This window comes from Palaemon carinicauda, chromosome 19, assembly GCF_036898095.1.
Source record: "Palaemon carinicauda isolate YSFRI2023 chromosome 19, ASM3689809v2, whole genome shotgun sequence".
Taxonomy (NCBI): domain Eukaryota; kingdom Metazoa; phylum Arthropoda; class Malacostraca; order Decapoda; family Palaemonidae; genus Palaemon; species Palaemon carinicauda.
The window spans coordinates 13,684,797-13,700,902 of NC_090743.1; the positions used below are offsets into that span (position 1 = coordinate 13,684,797).

Here is a 16,106-nt window from a genome sequence, read left to right on the forward strand (position 1 = left end):
TCATACCGAGGCACAGTACACCAGTCTTTGAGAGGGGAGCACGGATGACTTCTCGAGATTACCACAATCCACAGATCCTGGCAAAATACGAGTAGTCTGTCTCTGTGTTGAAGAAGGGTCACCACCAAGTCTGCTAGGATCAGCCAATCATCAAGGTTTCTTAGGAGACAGATGCTGATCCTGTGCGCCGGAACAAAGGAAAATTATCCAACACCTGGAGGTGAATCTCCAGGCAGTACTCTCTGCTTCCCATCTACAAGCTAAGCTCAAGTTGAAGGTCAACATTGAGTGTTGCCAGTGAAACGTAGCCGAAGCTCATTTCTGGCTTCACTCTATAGAGATTACCTGAGAAGTCATTCCCAGGAGTTCTTGTCAGCAACTGCTCAGCACAACCGCCTAAAACGAGCGAACGTCGGGCGAGCAGCAGAAAACAAGGCCAAAGACCTCTTGCTACCTTGCCTTACATGGGGAACCCTTGAACCCCAAAGGAAGGCACTGAAAAAAAAAAATACTTTTTATTAAGCTTTAGGCCACTAGCTTTCAATCGTAAAACCGGTTACAAGGTTTGACGGAAGAAAAAATGCTACATCTTTCCTCTACCGAGACTGATTTAAAAGTGACAATTGATTGCTAGTGCTGGTAGGAGTGGGGGGCTAGCATACCATGCTCCTCCCCCGCTAACTAGAGGTGGGTAATAATACCTTAAAAGAAAAAGCTTAACAGCTAGTTTCAGCTTTGCCGAAATAAAATCTACAGTAGAGACCGGAAGGTTTGTATGCTGCACTGGATCAAATATAAATTTAGATTCCTTCAAAAGGCCACAAAACCTAACACACTCCACCTCACCTAACCTAACCTAGTTCAGTAGTTCATATGTCATAAACCATGACTGGGGGGCAAGCCCCCTAGAACCCAGACAGTTACTACATCGGGGGTCCTCAAAGTAAACCACAAATAATGGTTTACATTAGATGCAGTTACATGCGAACTATAGGATGTAAAGAGAAATGAGAAATAACTCAGGCATATGGAATGCCAATATTTTGTGTAATTCTTTTTTATTTCTTATGCGTCCGAGAGAAAAATGTATAAAAGAGAAAAGGTTAGTCTTACCTTTGTTTCGATTTCCGTAAATTTTCCAAACCCAAAAACACAATTTCCTACAGGGTGGCCCACCATTATGGTGGGATATATTAGGGGGTATCTTATTAACTATTTATTTGCCACATAAATAAAGGTCACATCGAAGTCAACAGTTGTTTTCGATGTAAATGTTCTTTCCAATATAAAACTCATATCCTTATTAGTATACCTTTTCCCAGAATTGTTCTATAATAAAATTATAGCTACGGACGGGAAAACATTTCAAACAGAAAATGTCTTCTCCGAGAAAATAATGTATAGAAAAGAAGTTTAGTTTTACCATTATGTACCATTTTCCCAACTCAAAACCCCGGGCTCCCGCTGGGGGTCCCTCATTATCGGTGGATATAGATACATAGATTTTTCCCTTTTTGCGATAAAAATTAGGTATCATTATCGGAGAACACGCGTTTTTCTATGGGTAAAAGTTGTTTTTAGTAGGAATGCTTTTCCCGTCTATAAGTATTATAAAAACAACACTTGTGCACGTTATGGTGCAAATAACAAGCAACAGGCATGATTGCATTGTGGCCATAGTACTAATATACACAACAGATGGGGCACAATTGAACGACGGTATTGTAAGTAGAGTTAATTTGACCTTAGTAGGAACTGATGAATTAGGGTAAGTTAATGGGTACGGTTAGGTAAAACAGCAATGTACTATTACAATATTTCTGCGTTCCTGTCAAGAAATCCTGATTTGTCACTGGTCCCACAATCTTGCTCTCAAGGGAGTCCTACACCAAAAATTACTTATTTTCCATATAAATAAACACCAGACAAACTGGAAGCACATTATTATAGTGTAATCTTAATTTAATATGAATAAAAACCAGGGGTAACAAATCTAGTTTAAATGTTCCCAATGCAGACCAAGGCTCAATCGGTAACCGTTAGTTCCTTGCAGTTGTCCTGCAAATAGCTGTTTTTCCCTAATTTGAAAACCAAAATGTGATGCAAGAGCCTAAAAATAATAATGGAGCCTTTAAATAATTGTTTATTACAACGAATTGGTAAAAGGAGACACACCGTTATCGCCATGAGTGCAAAGACAAACTCCAAACAGTCAGAATAGTCTAGGCCTAGTAGGCTATACCTTTATAATTTTGTAATGAAAAAGTTGGAAAATTTAGTTTAAAACGATGAAAATGTTGACAATTTAAATCAAAGCCTTTCTATGAATGGACCATAGTGGGTCTGACAAGAATAAGTTACACACAAGAAAACTAAAATGTCTACACTAGCCTAGGCTTTCATGGTGGTTAAGAAACCATTTTAAGGAAGTCACGAAGTATGCACATACATTATGCTTACCATCATCCCAGAGTTTCCCCGTTTTAAGCTGAGCACTAAGCTAAATGGCCATATCTTCAAGACATCTCATTCTGTTGATCAAATAATCACACAACAGCAGGACCAACACGCGAAAACAGCTGAACAATATTGAAGAAAGAACCGCCATATCTTTTTACACAGCGTGACAGCGAATCGCCAACCAGTGTTGCCAGATGGATTAGTATAAAAATCCCCAAAATTCATGATAAAAAAATTCCAAGAACAACCTAAAAATCCCCATTTCCATAAATATTTTCTCTTCTGTTTTGATCACGTAGGCTTTACTAATATAGAAATTACTCACTTTACTCCATATAAGCGCAAGCAAATTAATTGCAACAATATAAAGGTTTACTAGTCTTTGTTTCTTCATAGAAACTTGTACAGAATATCCCCATCAGACACCCAAAATCCCCCAAATCTAGGAATAAATTCCCATACCTGGCAACACTGCTGCCAACGACATAGAACAAACTTTACTACAATTACCAAGTATTTCAGTAATTTCTAACAATACTATAAATTCTTAGTTTATCAGTTAGCAGCATATTTACTTCATATCAATCATTAGTTGATTAATGTAAAGAAGGCTTATTGGATTTTTTTAAAGACAAAAATCATTGGTACATGCAAAAATATCGATAAAATAACCTGAAATTCCCTGAAAAGCCTTCAAACTTTAAAAAATAATATTATTCAATTGAAATATACATTTTGTCCTCTATTTTCAGTCTTTTTTTAGTACAAGAGTGGCATTTTCGAGCATAAAATAGATGAATGCCGTATGGAAAATTACCCCCACTATCTTATTTCTCTTTCTCTTGTTTTATTTTCATATTATGAAGCATTCATTTTAATGTTGTTACTGTTCTTAAAATATTTAATGCTAATTTCTAATTACTTTTCTTGTACTTTCCTTATTTCCTTTCCTCATTGGGCTATTTTCCCTGTTAGAGCCCTCGGGCTTATAGCATTCTGCTTTTCCAAATAGGATTGTAGCTTAGCAAGTAATAATAATAATAATAATAATAATAATAATAATAATAATAATAATAATAATAATAATAATATACTTCAGTGCCACAAAAAGGGGAGAGGGAATAGGGAGAACGTAAAAGAAAAAAAACAAGGTCTCTCTCTCTCTCTCTCTCTCTCTCTCTCTCTCTCTCTCTCTCTCTCTCTCTCTCTCTCTCTCTCTCTCTCTCTCTCTCTCATATATATATATATATATATATATATATATATATATATATATATATATATATATATATATATATATATATATATATATATATATATATGAGAGAGAGAGAGAGAGAGAGAGAGAGAGAGAGAGAGAGAGAGAGAGAGAGAGAGAGAGAGAGAGAGAGACCTTGTTTTTTTTCTTTTACGTTCTCCCTATTCCCTCTCCCCTTTTTGTGGCACTGAAGTATATTATTATTATTATTATTATTATTATTATTATTATTATTATTATTATTATTATTATTATTATTATTATTATTATTTTTAGCCAAGCTACAACCCTAGTTGGAAAAGCAGGATGCTATAAACCCAAGGGCTCCAACAGGGAAAAGTAGCCCAGTGGCAAAGTAAAAAAGAAAAAAGAAAATATTTTAAAAACAACACTACCAAAATAAATATTTTCTATATAAGCTACAAAAGCTTTAACAAAACAAGAGGAAGAGAAATAAGACATAATAGTGTGCCCAAGTGTACCCTCAAGCAAGAGAACTCTATACCAAGACAGTGGAAGACCATGGGGCAGAAGCTTTGGCACTACCCAAGACAAGAGAACAATGGTTTGATTTTAGAGTGTCCTTCTCCTAGAAGAGCTGCTTACCATAGCTAAAGAGTCTCTTCCACCCTTACCAAGAAGAAAGTAGCCACTGAACAATTACAGTGCAGTAGTTAACCCTTTGGATGAAGAGGAATTGTTTGGTAATGCCAATGTTGTCAGATGTATGAGGACAGTGGAGAATTTGTAAGAATAGGCCAGACTATTCAGTGTATGTGTAGGCAAATAAAAAATGAACCGTAACCAGAGAGAAGATTGCAATGTAGTACTGTCTGGCTAGCCAAAGGACTCCATAACTTTCTAGTGGTAGTATCTCAACGGGTGGCTGGTGCCTTAGCTAATCTTCTACCTACAAGGAAAAAGCCTTTGATATCAAATGATACTTAAGTTACTATAAAAAGGAGACAAAGACAGAAATTGATTGTTGAAAGTTTTCGAGAAAATAATGAAAATTACAAGGTAGAGCATGCTAAGTATTCCAGTATTGATAGTGAGGTCAAAAGAAAATCCAGGAATGACTGGAGAGAATATTTAGACAGTAAAGCAGATGAGACTGATAAAGCTATGAATTCAGGAAGTGGCTATGGTGTAAGAATTGCTCATAGAATTATCAATGAAATCTCGACTAGGGCAAAAGAGAAGTATATACCCATCAAAAAGAGAGGTGGATCTGTTATAGCAACAGAAGATGAAGAAAAACAACGTTGGTTGGAACACTTTAGTGAGGTCATGAATAGGAGATATGAAGGGAATAATTTGATGAATATACCTGAAGCTGATGAAGACCTTGATGTGCCATGAATGAATTCAGTGTGTTTGAAGTTGAAGCTGTCCTCAAAACACTAAAGATATGGAAAGCCCCTATGCCTACACATACGAATAGTATGGCATATTCTTTACAGATTCTCCTCTGCTTTCATACACCTGACAACACTGATATTACCAAACAATTCTTATTCACCCAAGGTGTAAACTACTGCCCTTTAATTGTTCAGTTGCTACTTTCCTCTTGGTAAGGGTAGAAGAGACTCTTTAGCTATGGTAAGCAGCTCTTCTAGGAGAAGGGCACTCCAAAATCAAACCATTATTCTCTAGTCTTTGGTAGTGTCAAAACCTCTGTACCATGGTCTTCCACTGTCTTGGATTAAAGTTCTCTTGCTTGAAGGTACACTCGGGCACACTATTCTGTCTATTTTCTCTTTTTCTTGTTTTATTAAAAGATTTATACTTTATATAGGAAACATTTATTTCAATGTTGTTAGTGTTCTTAGAATGTTTTATTTTTCCTTATTTCCTTTCCTCACTGGGCTATTTTCCCTGTTGGAGCCCCTGGGGTCATAGCATCCTGCTTTTCCAACTAGGGTTATAGCTTAGCAAGTAATAATAATAATAATAATAATAATAATAATATGATGATGATGATGATGATGATGATGATGATGATGATGGAATAATTGCCGAGATGATACTGACCGAAAATGAAGTTACTCCTAGATTACTTATTATTTTGGAGAATGTGGCATGAAAAGGCAAAACCTGATAAATGGGAGTTAGGAGTGTTGGTGAAAATGGCTAAAAAAGAGACCTGACTAATTGCAATAATTACAGAGGCATAACACTTACGTCAGTTGTTATTAAAACATATGGTATGCTTATTCTAAAAAGAATGGAGAGAAAGATTGGTGGAAAGCTGAGAGATGAACAAGAAGGATTTAGAAAAGGTAGACGTTGCATTGACCAAATTTTCATTTTGAGATATGTTCTACAGCAATGCGTAGAATATAGGAATCCACTTTTGATGGCATTTGTGGATTATGAAAAATCCTTTGATAGTGTGCACTGACCAATTTGTGGAGAGTCCTGCGTTATCATGGAATTCCTCTTAAATATGTAAATTTGATTAAGTCTGTTCATGAGCATAGTAAGTGCAAAGTTAATGTTAATGGAGTCTTATCAAATGAATTTCCAATGAAAAGCGGAATACTCTAAGGGATTTTGTTGTCACCTATGTTGTTTATCCTCCTCAGGGATTTTGTAATGCGTAGAACAGTCGGAGATGGTTGAGAAGGATTGGACTGGATTGGTGATAGGAATTTAGCAGACCTAGAGTATGCTGATGATGCTGCCCTTGATGGAGAAGGCCTGACTATTAGAATAAACTGCATGCCCAGTATTATGAACAGAGTGGAACTGTCCAGGAAGATCTGAATGTAAAGGATGGTCAGAATTATAAAAAAATCTTATGCAACATGCATAATGAACTAATTGAACGACGGTGCCAGAGACTGATATCAAGATCAGGAATAAGAAATATGCCAGAGATCAATGGTGCCCCCTTTCCTTACTTGGTATACGATATCTTTAACATAACACTACAGAAAAATGTCCAGGGAAGTGATATCTGGTAAGTGAGGTGGCCAAGAAATTGGGGCATTCCTTCCAATCCACAGGTATGGAAATGTTTGATTCTCACATTATGTGTGTTCTTTTTTTCTAAAAATGTAAAAGGTTGTGTCATCAAAATTTGAAAAAAAAAAAAAAAAAAAAAAAAAAAAAAAAAAAAAAAAAAAAAAAAAACTTGGTTCAGGAACATTTATTTTCATCCTCAGAGATTCATTCCAGCCTAGAGGAAACGTCCCTGTCTTACGATCGCCGGGCCGGGGTTCAAGTCCCGCTCAAGTTCGATAGTTTTTTGTAGTGTTTGCACCCTCACCATCCTTGTGAGCTAAGGATGTGGGATTTGGGGAGCCTACAGGTCTACTTGCTGAGTCAACAACAGACATTGCCTGGCCCTCCCTAGACTAGCTTGGGTGGAGAGGGGTCCTGGGCGCTGATCATATGTTTATATGACCAGTCTCTAGGGCATTGTCCTGCTAGCTAGGGCATTGCCACTGTCCCTTACCTCTGCCATTCATGATTGGCCTTTAAACCTTTAAACACGCTTACATAGCCTACATATGAACTCGTATAAAACATTCGATAGATTAGCAAACTAAACAAACACGTATGTGAAGGACAAGTTCATAATAGGCCTAGTTGATAAATTTTCATTAATAGAATCATGATTTTGGCTGTTTATCCACTCAATGTTTAAGATTTGATTAAGCTTTTATACTATTTGACTGGTGACGATGGAACTTTAGATTCCAACAATTTTTTTTATGTGGCTCTTTATGGCAAAATGCTGTTTCGTAAAGAAAATTTGAGGCAATATGACAACATTGCCATCAATATTCGATAATCATCCATTTATATGCGTCTCCTTTATACAATATTAAGTTTATTCTCAAAACTCTGATTTGATCACACACAATCATCTTTGAAGAGACACATTCGTGAAACAATATTCAAGATGACCAAATTTGCTTGAATTGAATAAAGAAAGATTTCGTTATTCCTATATTACGCAGAACCTATCGGTATCAAAAGTTAAATTTTTTTTACTATTTTCGTTTAGAAATTAGAACGCAAAAATCAAGTCATTTTGGTCATGGGACTAGATACCTCACTATTTGAACAATTATTTAAAAACTTTCTAACATCGGCCCTGGGTTACACTACATTTATTATTATTATTATTATTATTATATATTACTTGCTAAGCTACAACCCTAGTTGGAGAAGCAGGATGCTATACGCCCGAGGGCTCCAACAGGGAAAATAGCCTAGTGAGGAAAGAAAATAAGGAAACTACAAGAAAATAATTACCAATTGAAATAAAATATTTTAAAAACAGTAACAACATTAGAATAAATCTTTCATATGTAAACTACTGTACAAAAACTTGAAAAAATAAGAGGAAGAGAAACAAGTGTACCCTCAACCAAGGGAACTCTACTCCAGGACTGTGAAAGACTATGGTACAGAGGTTATGGCACTATCCAAGACCAGAGAACAATGGTTTGATTTTGGAGTGTCCTTCTCCTTGAAGAGCTGCTAACCATAGCTAAAGAGTCTCTTTTACCCTTACCAAGAGGAAAGTAGCCATTGAGCAATTACGTTGCAGTAGTTAACCGCTTGAACAAAGAAGAATTGTTTGGTAATCTCAAGTGTTGTCGGGTGTATGAGGACAGAGGATAATATGTAAAGGATAGGTCAGACTATTTGGTGTGTGTAGGCAAAAGGAAATGAGCCGTAACCAGAGAAGGGATCCAATGTAGTGCTGTCTGGCCAGTCAAAAGACCTAATAACTCTCTAGCGGGAGTATCTCAACGGATGGCTGGTGCCCTGGCTCAAAGAAAATACATAGTAACAAAAACTAAATATACCAAAGCTGAGCTTAGGGAGTTTGCAGCCTATATAACGACAATTTTTTTGCTCAAATTAATAACCTTCTCTCACCTGCGTTCAAAGGTAGGTAATTTAATTTCAGTTTAACGATCCCGTTTTAATGCTTAGAAAGGTAATTTGTCAGGTTCACATTTTTTACGCTAATTAGGACAAATCATATTACTTATACATCCGTGCCAAACGTATTTTTTTCTGCCTATTAGAATTAATGTTATTGTTTCTATAATTGTATTTCACTCGCACCTGAATATTCGTATAAAAAAATGAGAATAAATAGTCAAGATTTGGGAAGATTGTATTATTTTACGCTTTAGAATGGTGACCTAATGGGAACATTATTATTATTATTATTATTATTATTATTATTATTATTATTATTATTATTATTATTATTATTATTTGCTAAGCTACAATCCTTGATGGAAAAGGGCTCCAACAGGGAAAAATAGCACAGTGGGGAAAAGAAATAAGAAAATAAATTAACTACAAGAGAAGTAATGAACAATATGAAATATTTTAAGAACAGTAATAACATCAAAATAGATCTTTCATATATAAACTATAAAAATAAAATAGAAAAAGAGGAATATATAAAAGACAGAAAATTGTGCCCGAGTGTACCCACAAGCAAGATAACTCTACACAAGGACAGGGATAGACCATGGTACAGAGGCTATGGCACTACCCAAGACTAGAAAACAATGATTTGATTTTGGAGTGTCCTTCTAGAAGAGCTGCTTATCATAGCTAAGAAATCTCTTCTACCCTTAACATAAGGAAAGTAGCCACTAAACAATTATAGTGCAGTGAAGAATTGTTTGGTGATCTCAGTGTTATCAAGTGTATGAGGACAGAGGAGGATGTGGATTAAATGGGCCAGACTATTCGGTATGTGTGTAGGCAAAAAAGGAAAAAAACGTAACCAGAGAGATGGATCCAATGTAGTACAGTCTGGCCAGTCAAAAGACCCAACAACTCTAGTAAGTTAGCGGTTAGTTAAGTGATTATTAAATTGTTTATGATATCCGATAGTCTATATGTAAGCTACGTAGGTCTATATTGGTGGTTGGATGATCATTTTTTTTACATTCCTGTAAAAGTGTAATGATAGCATTGCATGCTGGCATTTTAAAACATAAGAGATATAGAAAAGAAGCAAATGAACACCTGAAGTAAGATATGGTGTAACCTAAGCAGGAAGTCTAACGAGACTAGATTTGTCAGAGAGAAAAAGTACCCGACTCCCATTCTTTAAGAATAAGAGTTTGAGTCCAAGTTACTAACCGATAGTTTTCAATAGTGTCCACAACATTGTTGCTCAATGCTCTTATAAATCTATAAATCTAATGCTGAATTCATCATCAGACATTGCTTAGTCCTCCCTGTTCTTGGATGAGGTGGAAGGAGTCTTAATTCACGAATCCTATTTAGACCTATTTACTGATCCGGACATGAATAGGCACAATGATTAGTCTCTTGGCTAAGCCACTTATGAGCGACCTTTGGTCCTTATAGGAGAGCTTTATTATAATTTTGTTCAAAGCTCCAATTCGTTAAAATCCGATGAAAATAGCTGTGTAAAAAATTATAGACTTGAAAAAATACTACGAGTACAGACACCTGATGCCATTGCACGGCAAGCAGTACATGTGCGCTTACAAACGAGGCATTGCCTGCAATTACATTATTCGAAGCTGTTGTTTGGTGTAATTAGGAACCACTTGTGGCAATCTGCATTGCTTCATTATCTTCTTTCGCAACTAATCACCAATTTAGTAACAGCCACGTCATCATATACCATTTTAAACTCGTATCACACATTGTAAGAGAAAGTTTGCACGATGTTCCATGACATGGACTTGAGAAGAAGAATGTTGCGCAATGATTAATAGCAAAGATACTGTTGATATTATAGAAAATTGGAAAATATATGAACAAAGGAAAAAGAAAATAGAAAACGTCAAATCATATTGACAATAAACATGAGAAATTTAGGAAATCGAGAGATTCAGCGTTTTTATTATCACTATCATTGTTATTATTATTAATCAATGAATCCATCAGGCTACTTGTATAGCTTCCCAATAGTTAAAGAGGTTGAACAACTAAGTGGGAAGATACCAAAGATAACGAAAGAAAGGAAAAAGATAGAGCCGTTATGCTAAAGACAGGAAATATGCTGAAAGAAAAAAAAAACATAGTACTGCTTACACTGTGCATGTAAGACACCTGGTAACCATTATATCTTCATGATAGATATATGGCACAATCTACAATATACATATAATGAGAATGACAAATAATAGATGGACAAAAATAATAAAAGATTTAATCCCTAGAGATTGCAAAAGAAGCAAGAAAAGGAAGAAAAGACGATGGATTGACGAGCTACGAAAATTTGCACGTATAGACTGGCATAGAAAGACCATAAACAGACTGAAGTAGAAAGACATGTTTGAAGCCTTTGTCCAGCATTGGACTAGCAACGGTTGATGATGATATGCTAGATAAGTTATAAGTTAAAACAACCCATTGTTACGTAAAGAGGGCAAAATAAAAGACAGTTACTTTCTAGGAGAGATTAGATAATTTCCAGCTTCTCTTTGGGGAATTATATTGGATAAATAGAAATTATTAGAGTTTAAGTCCTAATAAAATTACGTGAGTACTGTAGAAGAAAGTAAATAGAATGAAGAAAATGGGAGCGACAAGAAAAAAAAGTAATGGAAGAAAATTTTGAGAGATAATTATGATACCTATAACAAGACCGGGTTTTTTTCTTTGGTGAAAAAATAAAGAAATTAAAGGTCAGGAATCTTATAAAAAGGAGGTACGAAATATCCACTAAGGGATAAACTTGATCAATTATGCAAGACAAGGTTATACAGTTAATGCAAAAAAAAAAAAAAAAAAAAAACTCGATAAGAAGAAATGAAATTGCAGAAGGTGAGGATAAAAATTATAAATGCCATGAATAGATGAACCATAAAAGTGATATAGCGTATCCTAAAAGACGTTCACTTGATTAATGAAGTGTTGTCACAAGTAAAAACTGGAGACTAAAATAAAGGTGGACATACAAAGAGGAAATTTCTGTAAGATAAAAAAAAAAAAAAAAAAAAAATTATCAAAGTGTCGTTCACAATGCATAAGTTAAAGTAGGAGTAATTCGTAAAAAGAATCATAACATAGGGCAAGAGGATTTAAATGACACTTGAATAGAGATGGAATGTTGAAGAGGAATGATCGAAATTGACAAAAAAAAAAAAAAAAAAATAATTTAGGTGGAAACAAGAGACCTATAAGAACAACTCAAGACCATGATTTCTCACGATGTACAGTACAAGAATTTGATTTATTAATGAAGTTGGGAAACCATCATAGAAATAATATTAGGAATGGAGGAAAACAGTTTTAGTTCCTTGTGCAACTGTATTGCATAACAAATGGATGCAAAATTATAAAATCTAAATTTTGAAAATTTTAGAACATTGAAAATATTGTATTTTCTATATATATTTCTAGTGTTTTTATCGAAGCAAGAACATAATACTAAATATATTGATACCAATAAGCAATGTAATTATAGTATCTTGCTTTTCCAACTAGGGTTGTAGCTTAGCTACTACTACTACTACTACTACTGCTACTACTACTACTACTACTACTACTACTACTACTACTACTACTACTACTACTACTACTAATAATAATAATAATAATAATAATAATAATAATAATAATGATAATGGGAATGTGTGAAGATTAAATCGAGAAGAATTTAATGCATTTCTATTACTGTTCATATTCAGCGTCATGATCTAATTGCTAAATTACATCTAAAGAATAAAACACAATTAATTAGAAAATTGAGAACCTAAGACAAAGTTGATAAGGACACAACTCGACACAGATGATAATAAACAGCTCCTGTAGAATGTATAAAAGTTAGTGCACATGCGTTCCACCTTTAAAAGCAATGCTTAATGAACATTTTTCCTCTACCACTTGTCTTCCTTACACTAATCTAGATGATCTAATATAGATTTAAACTAAATACACAAGACGACAGATACAGACTATTTGTTTTCGATACATAGCGTTCAGTTCGATAAGTACTTTAATTATCTTATCAAACTAAAGCAGGATACCTGGGAGTCATGTTTGGTTTTCAAGTGAGTAAGGAGTGTATGTGTCATCACACATATACACATACACAGAACTACACTCTATAAAGAATAGCAACATCGTTTCCTTTTGCTAGAAGTGGCCAACTTTGCAGAGCTCTTCGTACAGTAAACCGTTTCCTGATTTGGAATGTCCCTATGCTCTCATTTTCAACTTGAAATTATAAGATAAAAAAAATCGTGATGCCTCTTAAACTCGTTATCCCTACGTCAGGAACGTCTTATGCGGTCTTATCCTAATTTACCTCTGTTCGTATTTTCTTTCTTCCCTCTTTAAACTTCTATTTCTTATTGCAATACGGTCTTCCCCAAGTGGTACCTCCGCGCTGAATGGTCTCCCAGACTCAAGCCCTGGGCCATATGGCATTAATTTTATAAATCCAATCCAGTCCTTCGTTAGGAGACACGATAAAAATGCCAGACCTTGTAGAAGTGATATATAGGCTACCATAGGCATTGCTGTGTTTGCTGAAAGCCACAAAGGAAATCTTTTTTTTTTTTCTCATTTTTTTTACGTTGCATAGCTTTAGGTCTATAAGGGGCCGTTCTATTTCTTCCTCCACCCTTTCCTGTTTTGGCTTGATTCTTCTCATTTATTGAATGAGAATGCAGTGATTGGGCCAGGCTAATGAATTTTAGGCCTACTGGGTGTATTTAACTCGTTGACGAGTCCATTTAATCAATTTTCTTGCAATTTGGTGGATGTAAAAAATATTCCCAGTCCCCTTTGTAGGTACCAAACTTCAGCTGTTTGTTCTAATTTCCACCAAAAGCTGTGCATCGCTCTCTGTAGTTTACTTTTCATGTGTTCCTTCTAGGCTCTTATTTCTTGGCTGTTTTAATTTTGTATTGATCGAATTTCCCTTTTTCATTGATAATAATAATAATAATAATAATAATAATAATAATAATAATAATAATAATAATAATAATAATAATAATAATAATAATAATAATAATAATAATAGTGAGTCCATCTTTAATGTCTTCTTTCGGCCATATTGGTCCAACAGCACCATGATTGTGGGAATGTGGGCAGACTACTGGATGTGTAGATGCAAAGCGCTGCAATCTGCATAAAGTTCATTGCAATTAGTTGCCTTCTACACGGACAGCATAGCTTGCACAATTTTATCAATAACTTCCGTAGCGTGTCTAATATATCGGGCAGCTTCTTTGGGTGGCTCTATGCCACTGCCTCTAAATTCTATTTTTTTTTTTTTTTTACAGCTAAACAGATCATCCACCTTTCTGCACAACTCACAAAGCATATCATTCTGTATTGCAAGATCCGTCGCTCGAGTCAACCTTTTCCATCTATTTTTATTCCTTGTGCATCTGCTTCCCCTAGTCCCACCACGCAAATATCCCTCTTCACCACATCCAACCTATCTGATCCACTCCCCATCTCTGGCTTGTTCTTAGCTCTCTTGATGGATTCTACCTCCTCCCTTCTTATTACATGATCACAGTATTTCAGCGGAACTTCCATAACCTTGCTTTTCACGTTACACACATTCTTCTTATATCTTGAAACTCCCTCCTTTCCAGTAGTGATATTCTAGCAACCCATCTCAACATCCTTATCTCGGCTCTTTCCACCAGTTGGCTCTTTCTTCTTAAGAGACTAACTAGCAGACCCAAATAATAGTACGAGCCTGATAAATGTCTTAAAAAAATATAATTTTGAACCTTAATGGCATTTTATTGTCTAGAATAACTCCAATTACTTCTCTCCAATTTCCCCATAGGCTTCTTTCACTCCGTCTTACTGTATTCTCAGTAACCCCACACCCTCAGAGTAGTTAAACACGTTGTTTAACTGCACCACCATCCACTTGAATCTTTACTTTTTTAATATCATTCTATACTACTAATAATTATCTCTCTTTCCAACGTTCACCTTCAACCCTTTTCTTTCTAGAGATCTCTTCCATGCTGAAACCATCTTTTGCAATTCTTCTGAGTTTACTATAATGACTAAATCGTCTGCAAAAGTCAGATCCCAAACTTCTTTGTTGTTCCTTAATTCAAATGTCAAAGTGCCTATAATGACGATGAACAAGAATGAACTCAAAGCCGATCCTTATTGGAGGTCAACCTCCACAGGGAATGCCTGTTTCCCCATAGTTTGCCTTTACAGTCACAATACAGTTGTTCTTACTAACCTTACCAACTTCCCCGGTACTCCTCTCTTTCTGAAATGAGTTTATCATTAATATATTCATGATAAGTTTTTAGTACAAAAGGTACTAATGTACAAGCCTCATCGGTAAAATAAACACATTTTATAACGATTTGCAATGCGTTTCGTTAGGATTAGTGATTATATGGTAAAATAGCATTTGAGATTGATGGAGCAACTAACCGTAAAAAACCTTTAATACACACACACACACACACACACACACACACACACACACACACACACACACACACACACACACACACACACACATATATATATATATATATATATATATATATATATATATATATATATATATATATATATATATATATATATATATATATATATATATATAATCATCAATTTCTAAGCTACAACCCTTGTGGGAAAAGCGGTAGTATTTATTTTCGGTAAACATTTACCTTACACGTAGAGTACACGTAGTCACTCTAAGTCACTATGCCAGTGCATTCTGAAATCAAATAAACATTGCTGGTTTTGTGCGAACCTTAAAGTCTCGCGAAAGAAACATTGTTCAAGTGGTAACATAAACATTTACGCCATCATTGCAATGAACAAATTATTATTATTATTATTATTATTATTATTATTATTATTATTATTATTATTATTATTATTATTATCTAAGCTACAACCTTAGATGGAAAAGTAGAGTGCCATAAGCCCAAGGGCTCCAACAGGGAAAAATAGCCCAGTGAGGAAAGTAAATAAATAAATAAACTAATTAAAATAAGATTTTTAAGAAAAGTATCAACATTAAACAAATATTAAACTAAATATAAAAACATCAGTGGATGGTAAACCTTTTGTAAATGATATGGCCATATAAGAATCGGTGCTGATACGCAAACTGTTTACAATAACAGTGAAATATGCTTCAGTTACCGTTGGTCCCCCCACATGCCCGAGAAGAGATTACAGATTCCAAAAGGGGCAGACAAAATCTAATGACTACCCATTATTTGAACAGAGATAACGTTTATTGATTCATTTCTTAGTATGATTAATTTTATCGCCAGGCTAATAGTCATCAAGATTCTATTGGTCTTCTATTACCTCTCGTCTAGTCCATATTTGTCTGTCTCTGAGAATTTAGTTTTTGTTAAATAAAGGGACATTTGACGCCATATTTGTTTGA

General features: G+C 34.9%; 2 protein-coding genes and 1 long non-coding RNA gene across 4 annotated transcripts in view; 1 reads left to right on the forward strand and 2 right to left on the reverse strand.

The window, feature by feature from the left end:
- Positions 1 to 2,622, reverse strand: part of LOC137658453 (uncharacterized) — a 54,388-nt gene extending 51,766 nt beyond the window's left edge. Inside the window, exon 1 of the long non-coding RNA XR_011047332.1 lies at positions 2,461 to 2,622. This is a non-coding gene — a long non-coding RNA (uncharacterized lncRNA). The remainder of the gene's footprint in view (positions 1 to 2,460) is intronic.
- Positions 1 to 16,106, reverse strand: part of LOC137658448 (uncharacterized) — a 413,371-nt gene that overhangs the window by 193,627 nt on the left and 203,638 nt on the right. The window lies entirely within an intron of this gene.
- The window catches only part of LOC137658451 (uncharacterized), a 306,842-nt gene that overhangs the window by 149,300 nt on the left and 141,436 nt on the right, over positions 1 to 16,106 (forward strand). The window lies entirely within an intron of this gene.